The sequence below is a fragment of the Tenebrio molitor genome, chromosome 3 (genome assembly GCF_963966145.1).
Source record: "Tenebrio molitor chromosome 3, icTenMoli1.1, whole genome shotgun sequence".
NCBI lineage: Eukaryota > Metazoa > Arthropoda > Insecta > Coleoptera > Tenebrionidae > Tenebrio > Tenebrio molitor.
The window spans coordinates 21,240,309-21,253,068 of record NC_091048.1 but is presented as its reverse complement, the minus strand read 5'-3'; the positions used below and the strand labels follow the sequence as shown (position 1 = coordinate 21,253,068).

General features: G+C 36.5%; 1 protein-coding gene across 9 annotated transcripts in view; it reads left to right on the top strand.

The window, feature by feature from the left end:
• Camta (Calmodulin-binding transcription activator) overlaps positions 1–12,760 on the top strand; it is a 249,043-nt gene that overhangs the window by 89,882 nt on the left and 146,401 nt on the right. The gene's annotated exons all lie outside the window — the stretch shown is intronic.

Below are 12,760 nucleotides of genomic sequence, written 5' to 3'. Positions count from 1 at the left end.
TATTAATTTGAACCTTTAGATGTTTTCTAAATTTTCTAGTCGATCGTGTCGATCACTCGTGCGTATTTTGCGGAACAAGTTTCCTGCGTTAACACCAGGAGACAACGTGTGTTTAATGTAATTTTTTCACGGTCTATAGATATTTTGACGGGTCGGACGACTGCGAATTACAGCGGTTGCATGTCGCGGAGGATGTAGGATTATGCATTTTGAACGTGAATGCAAATTTTCCTTTAAAAATTGCGCCATAAAACACATGAACCGGAAAGAAAACATTCTTTGTGAATAATGCATCACTTAAGTAAACGAAAATCTCCACTAAAGTGCCCCGTAAAGCACAGCATAACGCACACACCGGATCCCCAAATTGTTTTTTAATAAGGGACTATTTTATTTCAGCGTATTTCCGGTCATTACGTTTTCGTGCACCTTATTATCTTGTCAGCATTTTTTGTCCGTACACCTAGTTTACTTCGGTTTTATTCTTGTTACATGAGAAATTCAATTACCGTTTCAACACGGAAACCGTTTCAAATAATACCTGCATTCTTCCACTTATTTATTACTTATGCTCCAAAGTACGTTTAATTTTTACAACTAGACATACCCCACAATTTAAATTCAATTTATACACGAAAATTTAAAACACTCCGTTTAAGATATACGGCCACATAGTTGCATGCCCGAACACTATTTCATGTTTGTCTTCCATGCAGAAATGAAAATAACACTACGGTCTCATCAGCATAGGGGTCGGGCCGACTCCAATTTACAATTTGAATCTTTAATTCGGACCAAAAATAACATCCCGCTGAGATTATTAATATCCCTTATTCGACGTGACCGACGAGAGCATTCTTGGGTGGATTAATGGAACAAATTTAAGCAAATGACACGGGAAAATCTGTTGTGTCAGGATGATGTCAGTGGGCAAGGGTTTTTGGATTTAGTGTGACGTATTGTAGTAGTGTTAAATCACTTGCTTTCATGTGACTCGGATCAAAAACTTTACAACAAATGTGATACGAGAAGGATGCTGCGTCGAATTAAAAGTTTTATTTTAGGCAGCGTGTCTGGCGTTAAACTAATAAAGGGCAAGTGGCATGCTCAAACAACAAGAAACGAACGATTGCATTTATCGATCGCGCGTATTCCGTTGGGTTTGCAAATATAAGTATCCAAACAGATCTTAATGGAATTTTGCCGATAGAGAAATTCAGCTCCGAACAAACAATGATTGTGCTGGAAAACAAATATTTATCTATCGACACAGTGGTAATTACAGTTATTGTTAAATTTAACACATGTGATCGTGTTGTAGTTGAACACTAAATTAATGAAAAATTCGGTCGTGTGTACAGTAATTTTTTGTTATTACATTTTAATGGAAATTTGTCTGAAAAAAATGGTCGTCGACACAGTCCTGATAGATTCTATTTATTGACAGAATGCAGCGCGTGTTGGTAAATTTTATTCAGTAATAAAAATCATGAGTTTATTTGAATGCGAGTGATACATCAATAAGCGAATGGTATGCAATTATTTATAGATCGATCCATTAATGCCAGCCATTTCGTAGAATTGTCATGTTTCGCAAACAAATTGTCGTTTTAAAATTATTTTTCCGTATGGATTGTGTTCAGTTTGACTGTCTCAAAATAACTCTTCGCATTACAAGGATAAATTGTCAAAATTAGGCGCTACTTAGGAATCGAGGGAGACTTGCGAATGACAACTGTTGCGTACCGTCTATTTTTAAACTCAAATTGAATATTGTTTTGATTAAAGTTCAACGTTCAGAGAAAATTTGACACCGACCAATTGTACTTCGTACAGACGTACATCTTCAGTCCATTGTTAAAATGCTTGAGAGTCCGTTCTTGTTTTGATTGATATTCTGTTATGCCATTCTAGTTTATGGGACTGAAATGTGGAATTCCATTGTAACATCAAATAAAATTTTTCTACTCCTATGTTTAAAACGACATTTATTGCATATGTTTCCATGACGCTAATGCCCGTTTGCACCGTCGGTCGTACAATGCTTAAGTATTGGATAACAATGTGATTCCAATACTTAAGCATTGCTTAGTACGCCTGTGCAAACGGGCATAAGTGATCTTTTAAATACACCCTGACAAACTGTGACTTTTTGCGCTTTAGTCACGAGGTGAAGTTAGCAACGGGCTTTTTAGTCACGCTCGAGGCAAAATGTTTGTAAGAAACATACATAATGCATATTTTTTAATTGTTCATTCTTTTGTTTTCTATCTAATTCATTACCTTGGTCAGCTTTCATTAAAGTTTTTGGAGTAATTATTTTTAATTGATTTAATTTCATTACAAAAAGACCTTTATCTTTGGTCAGTTTTGTTTATTCACGTGCAACCTTCAATTCGATTAGGAATGACAAAGTTACAGTGACAAAATTACAATTGTTGTCCGTCCATAAACAAATACTCTTGAAGTTGGTGCTCGAGGTTTGTGGCTTTCAGCGCAATAAAGCATTACAAGATATGGAACACCATTAATGACCCCAGGAAAAAGAATCAGGATAACAACTCAAAGAGGAGATAACAAAATTGGCTGTCAAAAAAGAATCCACCTATGAATGCAGTGGACATTAGAAGAGAAATTTATGGAGATGACAATTCAAGATCTTCTGTACGAACAATTCGTCGTCGCGTTTGCGAGCTGTTACCGTTCTGGATTGAGCAAATGTAAAGTTTTCTGATGCAGTTGGCAATAAGTTGAACAAGATCAGTTCTGAGGACAAATTTTATTTATGTCGAAGGCAAACATAATTATTAGGAGACAATGTTTGATCATATTCGGAAAAATATTTACTGATTGTTTGGACATACAATACAAAATATGCCGCAGAATACATCACCCAGATGGGTGGACCAAATCAGTTAATTAACCAGGTTAAACCTTTTACATTTAACCGGCCAAATCTACTCAATTATATTATAAAAAATTATAATTTGAATTTAATAATAATAATAATAATTAAAAAATAAAATTAAAAAAATAAACATTAGTGACGTTTCGTGTTACTTTCTGGCTTTCCTCAAGTTCGAAAAATCATTCTAGCTTAGTTGCGATGTTGCAGTAGCTTCAAATTTATGAACAGCAAAGTCTTTTATTTTTAAAGATGAAATTTCAAATAAACCAATAATCAAAATGATAAAATTAGTGCTGGATTATTTATTCTGCTTGTTGAATTATGTGTTATTGATACTAATTCAATATATTTCCCCATTACAATCGAAGCAAATTTCCAAATTTGACTGTTAATAACTCCATGAACGGAGGGTTAACAGTTTGTCTACTAGTTTGTCTAACGTTGCGAAGCTAGCGGCACATCCCAATGTGTGGGTTTTCAACGCCAACTGCGATGGGACAATCATTTATGATGACCCTGTATTTCAAATCAAATTTTTTAGAATTCGCACTTTAACTGGTTTAACCATCAGCTACCTAACCAAGTTAACTACGTTTTTGTGTCGTCCCTATCTGATGATGATATCCTTGCTGTCGAAACGCGCGTCAGCTTTAGTTTGGTAATAAACTGTAAGGGTGAAAGGAAATCAATAAAAGATTATAGAAGAAAGATGTTTTAAAAAATCGAATATTCTTTTATTTTAAAGCTATGTATCGGGTGTTTTTTTAATTTCACCTCATAGTAGGCGTTGAAGAGTCGATTATGAATGCACTGTACGGGTTACGGATCACCGATCAGCTGTTTAAATCTGACGTTTTACACGAGTGGTGCGTTCACATCGACTCTTCAATGCCTACTACGAGGTGAAATTAAAAAAGAAAACCGATATAAGGGCTCAAAAGTTACACTTTTGCTATCATTTATGTATTTTGATTATTGGAAAAGATTTTAAGGATTTTTTTTAGACATGCATTTCAAGATCCATTTTAACTTCTGTTGCCTTTTGCACTTTAAGTTCTTCTTTCTCAAACATGATTGAGATGAGTCCGACATGTTGCCAAACTTAGTTCCAGAAAAATGCCAATATCTTTGAGAATAAAGGATATTGATTTTTTTTTCACATTTTCCTAATACGAGTACGTACCGTTGAGTTGTTTCGTGCGGATATGGGACATGTGTGTTGTTTTTGGGTCGCGAATCACAATTGTAATATTTAATCAACCAGTGAAAAGTGAAGTAAAAAACACTAAATTTAATAAATATTTTTAAGTCCAAGTTTTACTTTTTATGACAGACAAAACCTAAAAGAACATAGCTTGAGGTGAAATCTTTGACGAATGTTTTTTTAGGTACTGAAATTTTTAACTCCTTTCGGTATTTATATTTTTTGTTTTGTTGCGCAAGTTCATAATAATTATGGGGTATTCAAATGAAATCCTGGGCTGCGAACGCTTGGAAACCGTCAGTTTTTTGCTTTTTTAAAGTGTAAATTGCTACAATAGTTGTAATTAAGGCATGTTGACAGCTAACCTAAAATTTATAAACAAAAACATTTTTTCTCTGCAATGTTTTACATTAAAAATAGAATAACTAACGATTCATATTGTGGAAGCAAATATCTAAGGACACCTTTTGCTAAAATTGCAATTATGTGCCGATTAAACATAAACAAATGTCATTCTTTACATTGTTCCAAAAGGTTTAATTTTTTCAACGCCTACTCAGCCTAGGTTTTCATTGGAGCACATGATAGGAGTACATGTAAGGCAGTCGCGTAAGTTTATAATGAGGACTTTAATCGAGGTGTAATTTGTAATTTGGGGATGTGCATGCATGGATTAGGAGTACGTGCCGGGAAACTTCCTTCGATTTGTTAGATCGTGGGTGTTTTATAGGAATAAAAATGACATTTTCATCTGGAACGACTCGGTGTCATCAACAATAAAAATTTAGCGGCAGTGAGACAAATCAAATCAGTCGCACTGTACATTCGAAAAGAGCGGCGGCTATACTACCGCCCATACCTTTTTATGCGTTACGCGATTGTTCGGCATCGACGGGAAAAGGTTTTTTCCCCCGATATGTAACTGTGGTCGTGGATGCGTAAATCGGCAAATAACTGTCAATGTACCATGTTTTCGGGTAATACGGTTCTATTTTTCGACGCGGTTTTCGCAAATATTTAGATTAAGTCTAAAGGCATTTGCGTTTCCAATAAAATTTTATGGTGACCGGGATATAGTGGAGTGGAATGTCTTTGGGAAATAATAGAGCAGAATGCAATCATATCCGATTCGGGAGTGGATAAATTTGGAAGTCGCACGGCACGTAGAAGGAGAGACATTGTATTTGCCGAGTAATGTAGTGTAATAAGATGTAGTTTTCTTGATGTAAACTTATTCTGATTTATGGGAATCGTAAAACACCAGCGTCACATTGATACAGTGTATCAGAAGGCGACAGTGGTGCCATCCCTGGAACGTCCAAATCAAAACCAAGGACGTAGACTACGCGAAAAATAAACACTTGGAAGTAATTTTAATTTAAATCCGTATTTTACGGTACATTAACTCGATTGCATTGTAGTTTCAGTACATTCACGTGTGCCCAGATAATACAATGGGACCTTCCCGAGTCCGATTATGTGCAAAATATATCTTCCTGGAGGGTCATCACGTCGCTGTTTATGTCCCGCTGCGTCCCCAAAAATTCTCATTAGCCGGGGACGTCTCCTTGCGGCCGTAGATACGGAAAACTTTTTCCGAGTCGAACGTCACAAACACCCCCAGATCGCTTAAGTCTGGCTGCGTGAAGGAGAGCAAACAAAATTTTCGACAGTAAATCCCGATATTTCCGTTTGGCTTATAAAATTAATCCGAATGACGGAGAACATCCCGGGAGCTTTTAAATATTTACAAGGGCCATCGTGAATGTAATGCGGTCGGGAAATATTCATGTGATTGAGTGCGCAATTCCTAGTTTCGGGGGTGATTCGAGGAATTACGATGTGGCGACCTTCCTTTCTCACAATGGCCGACGTCCGTGCAAGTGAAATTGCCTGAAAGGCCTTTTGAACCATTACATTTAATTAACTGTGGGAGGGAACTTTATGACTTTACAGGTTAACCCGTTTTGCAATTAGCTTTTGACAGTTTGTTTTAGTTCGGTGGACGGTGTCCCGTCCCCCTTCCCTCGCGGTCCTCTTCAGTCTGGTCTTTTCGGCCTCCTTTAACAACTTGTTTGCTGACATCGTTCGCAAGACTACAACTTTTCCATTCATGTCGCTATGAAATATGAAGGGGGCGGAGAAAAAACGGCGACTTTCAGGAGACCTCAAAGAAACTTTTTCCGATGAGCCCGTACAACAGACAAAACGCTACTTTAGACCTTATTCACGCCGCGAAATTAAGATCACAAAGAGTCGGGAACAATAAGTTTGACGTGGAGCTGGCCGAGCAGGGAATTTGTCACGATTTTCGCGGAGTTGCCGAAGTTTAGGGGAAGGTTGACTCTACATATCATCGGTCATGTCATGACACAATTTCGAATGGGAAAGGCCTTTTAGAGGTTGATGAGTTAATCGAACGGTTGAAATCACGGGTTCGACAGGATAATATTTAATTTAAATGACTCTGAAACTGATCACTTTGTTTCACAGAAATTCCGATACACACCAAATTCTTTGATTTACTTTACTCTCACTTTTTGGTTCTACTGTCCCCCGTTCCTTGAGGAAATTGATTTTGGTGCCAGTCAAAAATATCTGTAATCTTGCACACGCACATTTTAAACCTAAATTGTACAAATTGAACAAGATTATACTAAAAATGTTTATATTTACAATTGTGTTGAAACATGATTTTAGAACCTGAAAGTCATACCTGGTGCTCCATACCAAAATTTTACAACTGTGGATTGAAGAACAAGGCATTGGAATTGCTCCAACACTGAAATTCAAGATCGATGTACATATTAGATCTAGAAAGGTAGTCTGCTGCTTGTCTCTCTACAAACTACATCAAAAGTGAAAAACTTATTTTTAACTAACCCCATTTCATCAGTAATGGAAGTTGTGACCAGGAAGTATAGATATGATATTAACAATTGTTTACTATCTGCAATATAAAATAATTTGATAACCATCGTGGCACCTGTGGAATGACAGCATAATCACGCAAGAATTATTGTAATGTATCACCGAGTGAATGTGATATTTAATGTAATCAAGTGGAGCAAAGTTTTTCAATAAATTTCAAATAATCGTCAACCCTTTTACATATATTTTTGCAGCAAGTACCGTATTAACAGATTGCATGCGGGACAGTTTTGAGGCATATTTACCAACCATTCACAATGAACGGTTAATTTTTAATTTTAATTTTTAAGTTTATTCAAGAATAAATACACACCGAGATGTTATCTTTGTTTCCTGAAACATTTGAAATTGTTAGATAATCATGTAAATGCTTCGTGCTGGTCATTTTAATTTTTGTTTATTTCTTAACGAAAGTCAAAAAATATATTTAAAAAAATTTTGAACAACAGGGAGTATCTGGCTTTACAGTAAACTGTGTTTCTTTGAATTTGGCGTCGAAGTTGGCGTTGAAGAGTAGATTGTGAATGAACCGCTCGTCTTAAAAACACTGATTTTTCAAATTGCAGATTAAAAACACAAACGACGCAAAAAGTGAGGTTAGATTTAAAAAGCTGATCAACCACTCGTCTAAAAAAGACTCATTTTTCAAATTGCATGTTAACAGCGATCAGAGTTGCAATCCGGTGGTACGTTCACAATCGACTCTTCAACGCCAACTTCGACGCTAAATTTGAAAAAACAACCGTTATACATATTTACTACGACCTACGCTTTTCAAAGTAGTTGCGTGTGGTTTTTTGAAACATATTACTACTTTGAACAATGAAAATCAAATACAAGGTTTTCACGAGTGATAATGAGCCCGACGGAATTAAAGATGCAACCAACAATACATTTTCAAAAAAAGCCGGATATTTCAATTTCAGTAGCCAGCTTTTTCGGAAATGTAGTGTGTGTTGCATTTTCAATTCCGTTGGGCTCATTATCACTCGTTAAATACCCTGTATAGTTAAATATAGCAATGTTTCTTGTTTTTGTTCACATTTATGGCCCTCAGTGTTTTCAGTTGAAAAAGTAGGTTCGCTGTCTGTCACCATTATGAAATTATAATTTCAGAAAAGAAAAGCAAATAGATAACAAACAAATTTTGTTTCATAATGTGTTAAGGTGTGATCAGCTGTGATCAGCGACTAGCTGATATGAAAACAACTATTGTTTGTCGTTGCGTAGAAGAAGCACTCTCTTGAACAGTTTGCCAACACTGTATTCCTACGTCGTGTCAGTTTCAAATAATTTAAAAATCTAGTTTCTGAATAAGAAAGAAATTTCAGACCTGCGCTGGTACTCGTAGTTACCTCACTGTAAAGGTAGCTATACACGAACGGGGTTTCCTCAAGGAAAAAGCCTCCGGGATTTCCTTGGGGATTTCCTCTACCGAATCCTCACCCACACACGGACCGGATTTTTCTCAAGGAAATGCTCAAAGAAAAGACCTTGGAGATTTTCTCCAGATTCAACTCCAGCTCAACACACTAGTTCTGTGTTGACTGGTGGTGGTTCTTGGTTGTTCTCGTAGTTTTGCAAATTATTTTCGTCAATGTGTATCGAACTGCTTTCGCAAGAAAAGGCGCAAAAAAGGTGTATGGTGCAAGGAGTGGTTTTTGAAGAGACGCGTGTATTCCCACAAGAATTTAATTACTGAACTAGAGGTTTTCCCGAAACATTTCCTTGTGGGTGAACCACGATACATCTTCTTTCATTGGTCACTCCTTTTATCGCTGAAGAAAATACGGTTATGACAACACATACACGCAGCAAGAGACTGGGAAAATCTGGCCTCAAGGCGGAAAAAGAATTGATTTTTGTTCGGGATTTGTGTGTTTCTCCCACCCACCGCGGCCTCAAGGACGCCGCCACACACTTTGAGGAATTCCTCAAGGCTTGGACTGTTCAGGCCGAACCTTGAGGAAATCCAACTCGTGCATGGCTACCTTAAGGAACATCAAAAATCGAGAGTTATTATGTTCACAGTTCGCTATATCAGTTGAAAGAACGTTTACAAACTTTTTTTAATGCATTGTGTGGTGAACCATTCATGAAAAAGAAGTCTTATATCACTCACAACGAGAGTAAAAAACGAGTAACTGTTTAAACTTCTATAAGATTTTTGTTGTTAGTTAACAAAGTTTTGTTAACTTATAATCACATTCAAACTTTGTTATTTCAAAGCTCGTTCCAACGTTTCTTTTTATTCACTAACTAGGATTGTAAAAGAGGAAATCTGTTTTGGTTAATTATTATATTATGTATCTTTAAATTTTTCGGGTAGTTCGCCCAACATAAACTGAAAATTTTAATTATAATTATCTGTGCACGTTAAATATGATCACAGTCTTTGTGAGGAGTCCTGACAAGAATGTAAGTTTCGGTGATTATCATCGCTGAATCCGGAAAGCTTCATTCCAATCCTTTGAAAGGACTTTATCGATTAGATTGAATTAATTCGAATCGATTGTCGAATAGCCTAAGGCCTAATATTTATGATCATCTTAAATCTAGCGAATTCTAACTGTTTGATGCCATAAAACTCTTTATTGTATGATGGTCTCTGGTAACGATCTAATCGATACTCTTTGTTCTTTTGCACTGCTACACAGAAGTACCTTATTTCCCATTGTTTTTATGCTGAATTTATTTCGATTATAATCCGATACAATTTGCCGTGGAGAATTTGCATAAAAATAAATAATTTATTAAGAATGGAACAAATATTTTACATTTTATCTGAATTCCAGCGGTAACAAATAGATTTTAATAGCGAACCAGTTAAAGTGATTTAATCGTTACCGGTAATGCATGTTTCTTTCCGTGTATTGCGTAGCGTTTGTGCGCTAAATATTTGGGAACAACTGTCAACTGTATTTTACGACTTTTCAGATTTTATATCAGAAGCACTGCTTTCAGGTCATAAAAAGTCTATTTTCGTGTAAATTACGATTTTTGCCCCGAATATATCATACTTAATATTATAATTCCAGATTTTAATACCGCCTACATAAAAAATGCTTTCCTCCACCTGTCTCATTAAAATGCCATTGTTTTCCCTTGAATGGCTCCGAAACAATCACGGAGTTAAATAAGCGAGGAGGGCGGGAATTTTATTTTATTTAACACACAACTTGACGGATCGCCGTCTGTTTGTTCTTTTCCACCCGAAGATCGTTATCGTTCGCGTTAACAGATTTTTTTTCGGCGCTATCAAGTTTCCATAACGTTTGAAGTCTCGATTTGTTTTGTGGCGTTTATCGTTCGGAGGGAGCTAATGGGGTGGTGCAGAAATTATCGAAGCTGGCGGAGCGAATCCAATAAATAAGTGGCGAAATGAAATTGAAGCAGGGAGTCGATTATTAAAATAGGGCTGCACTTATCCTGCTTTAGTGCCTTCTATCGGCATTAAACTTCCTCATACGGAGTAAAAACCATTTATTGCCAAATCGGCCTTCTTATTAAATCCCTGCATCGATCAGTTCGGCCGTAAGGAGGATTTAGCCGGCTAAGGTGGGTGTCTACTGCAGTTAAGTGCATTTCGACCGTCTCGTTCTTTTGCAGTGGTACAGGTTATGGTCAGGTCTCCGTCGCGCCACCTGGAGCCATTTAAAAAAACGGACGGTTTATATCATGAAAGTATCTCTATGTAGAAGATTCGGCTGCGATCAGCGTTCTTCTTCAATTGAGACGTTGACACAGCAATGTACTCGGCAATATCCATTCTCTGCATAATGTAACTATTTTCGGCGATATTGGCTCTTTTATGACCAAATAGTTGTTATTAATGGATTTAGTTAAAGCGTCCGGGTAACTACATTGTGTCGGTCTATTCTGTATAGATATAGAGACCGGGAAAAATGTTGCGTGCATAATGGAATTACGTTGCAAAACAGGAGCACACCCAAAATAAAAAGCTAAATAACATACATCACGGAATGCTGTTGGTTTGGGAATCCCGGTATTTACTTATTATCCTTATTAAACATTATTAACGCACGACCTCCTCGGGACAGGATGCGATTTATGCCGGATATTGCAATTTTCACGGTATTTTATGACCTGCACTGCGAGGAAACAATTGGATAAAATGGCAGACATCTGATATCCATAGATTGCAAGAGTTGTTCGATTTTGCAGGTTGATGACGTGACTGAATAGGTTAATTACCAGAATATAAATGTAAAAATGTATCTACGTCTAATCAAGACAACGAATTATGTACCCATATTTTCCCTATATGATTAATATGTCACTATAACGCACTAAATGCCATAAAAAAGTTTCTTTACAAATCTCGACCCTCTAACCCTCAAACGAACATTTTTATACGTTTGTGTAGAAGGTAACTTGTCTTCAAAAACTGGCACGCTTGTCGTTACTTAATCTGCATAACCGAAAGTTAAACTAAGGAATATAAATAAAACGCCATTAACAGACATACCTACGTTCAAAAATGCTACTCCCAACATACCTATTAGATTCTGAACGCAGGTTATTTATATTTTACTATAAGATGTAGGAAAGTAAACGTTGCTGTATATTTTATAATATGCAAGATGACAGGTGTAAAAATAGTATATTTCGCAAATAGTTTAGAAAAGTGATGTTTTATTGAAATGACTGGTTCGAGTACGACCGCAGCTTATACTTAAAATGGGAATTCAACCACACGAAATTAAAAATGAAACTCTAGTGGGCAAGTTGCTTCAGTAACATAAATAAACAAGCAATAGTTATTTTCATATGAGTAGCGCTGTCAGATCATTTTTCAGGTATGAGGCCGAAATTTGAAGCACCACGCGTCAGCCAAGCCAAAACAGGCCGAATACCTGAAAACTGACAGCGCACGAATATTGAATTATGTAGTTATTTACGAACCGAGTGCGAGAAGACATTTTTCGCACATGAGCGCATTATTTGAGGCACAAGCGACGAAGGAGCGAGTGCCTCATTTGCGCAAATGTGCCGAATACGTCTTCGCGCATCGAGGTTTGTACAATATTTTTTGAAACGAACATTACCATTTTTATTACCCATTAGTTTCCAATTTAGTGAATAGATGGCGCTTATTCAAGTGTCAATCTAAGGTACTATATCTTTAGAAGGTAGCGCCGTTCCGCCACAATTTTTCCCCTCGAAATTAAAAGAGAGGACATTATCGATAAATCCCGTGAGTGTGACAAAGATAGAAGTATACACAATTTTAAGGGATTTTTGTATCATGTCAAACAGATTAACTTAACATTGCTCGAAATTAAAAGAGGGAGATATATCTTTGCACCAACTCTGCACCGTTGGCGATACCTTTGTGATATACCTAGTACCTTATGTCAATCGAATTAATAGCAATTTATTTTCATTCTTTCGAAATTTTCAACATCCAAATTGGAGAAATGACGTTTTGTAAAGCAGATTTTATTATTATCAAGTCAAATTATTTTCAGAATTCTCAAAAAGGCCAATACTTTTTGGATGATTTTGAAGCACTAGTGGGCAAAATCTACGTTCGCGGTTAACTGTTGCGTTTGCGAAATGTCATTTTGAAGTTAGTGAGTTCAAACAACATTCTTCGTGTTCGTTTGGGCAAAGTCTTAAAAAGCATTAATTTATTGTAAATTTTGAAGTTATCTTTGACAGATGTCAAACTAGGAAAGTTTATACAGGTGTCC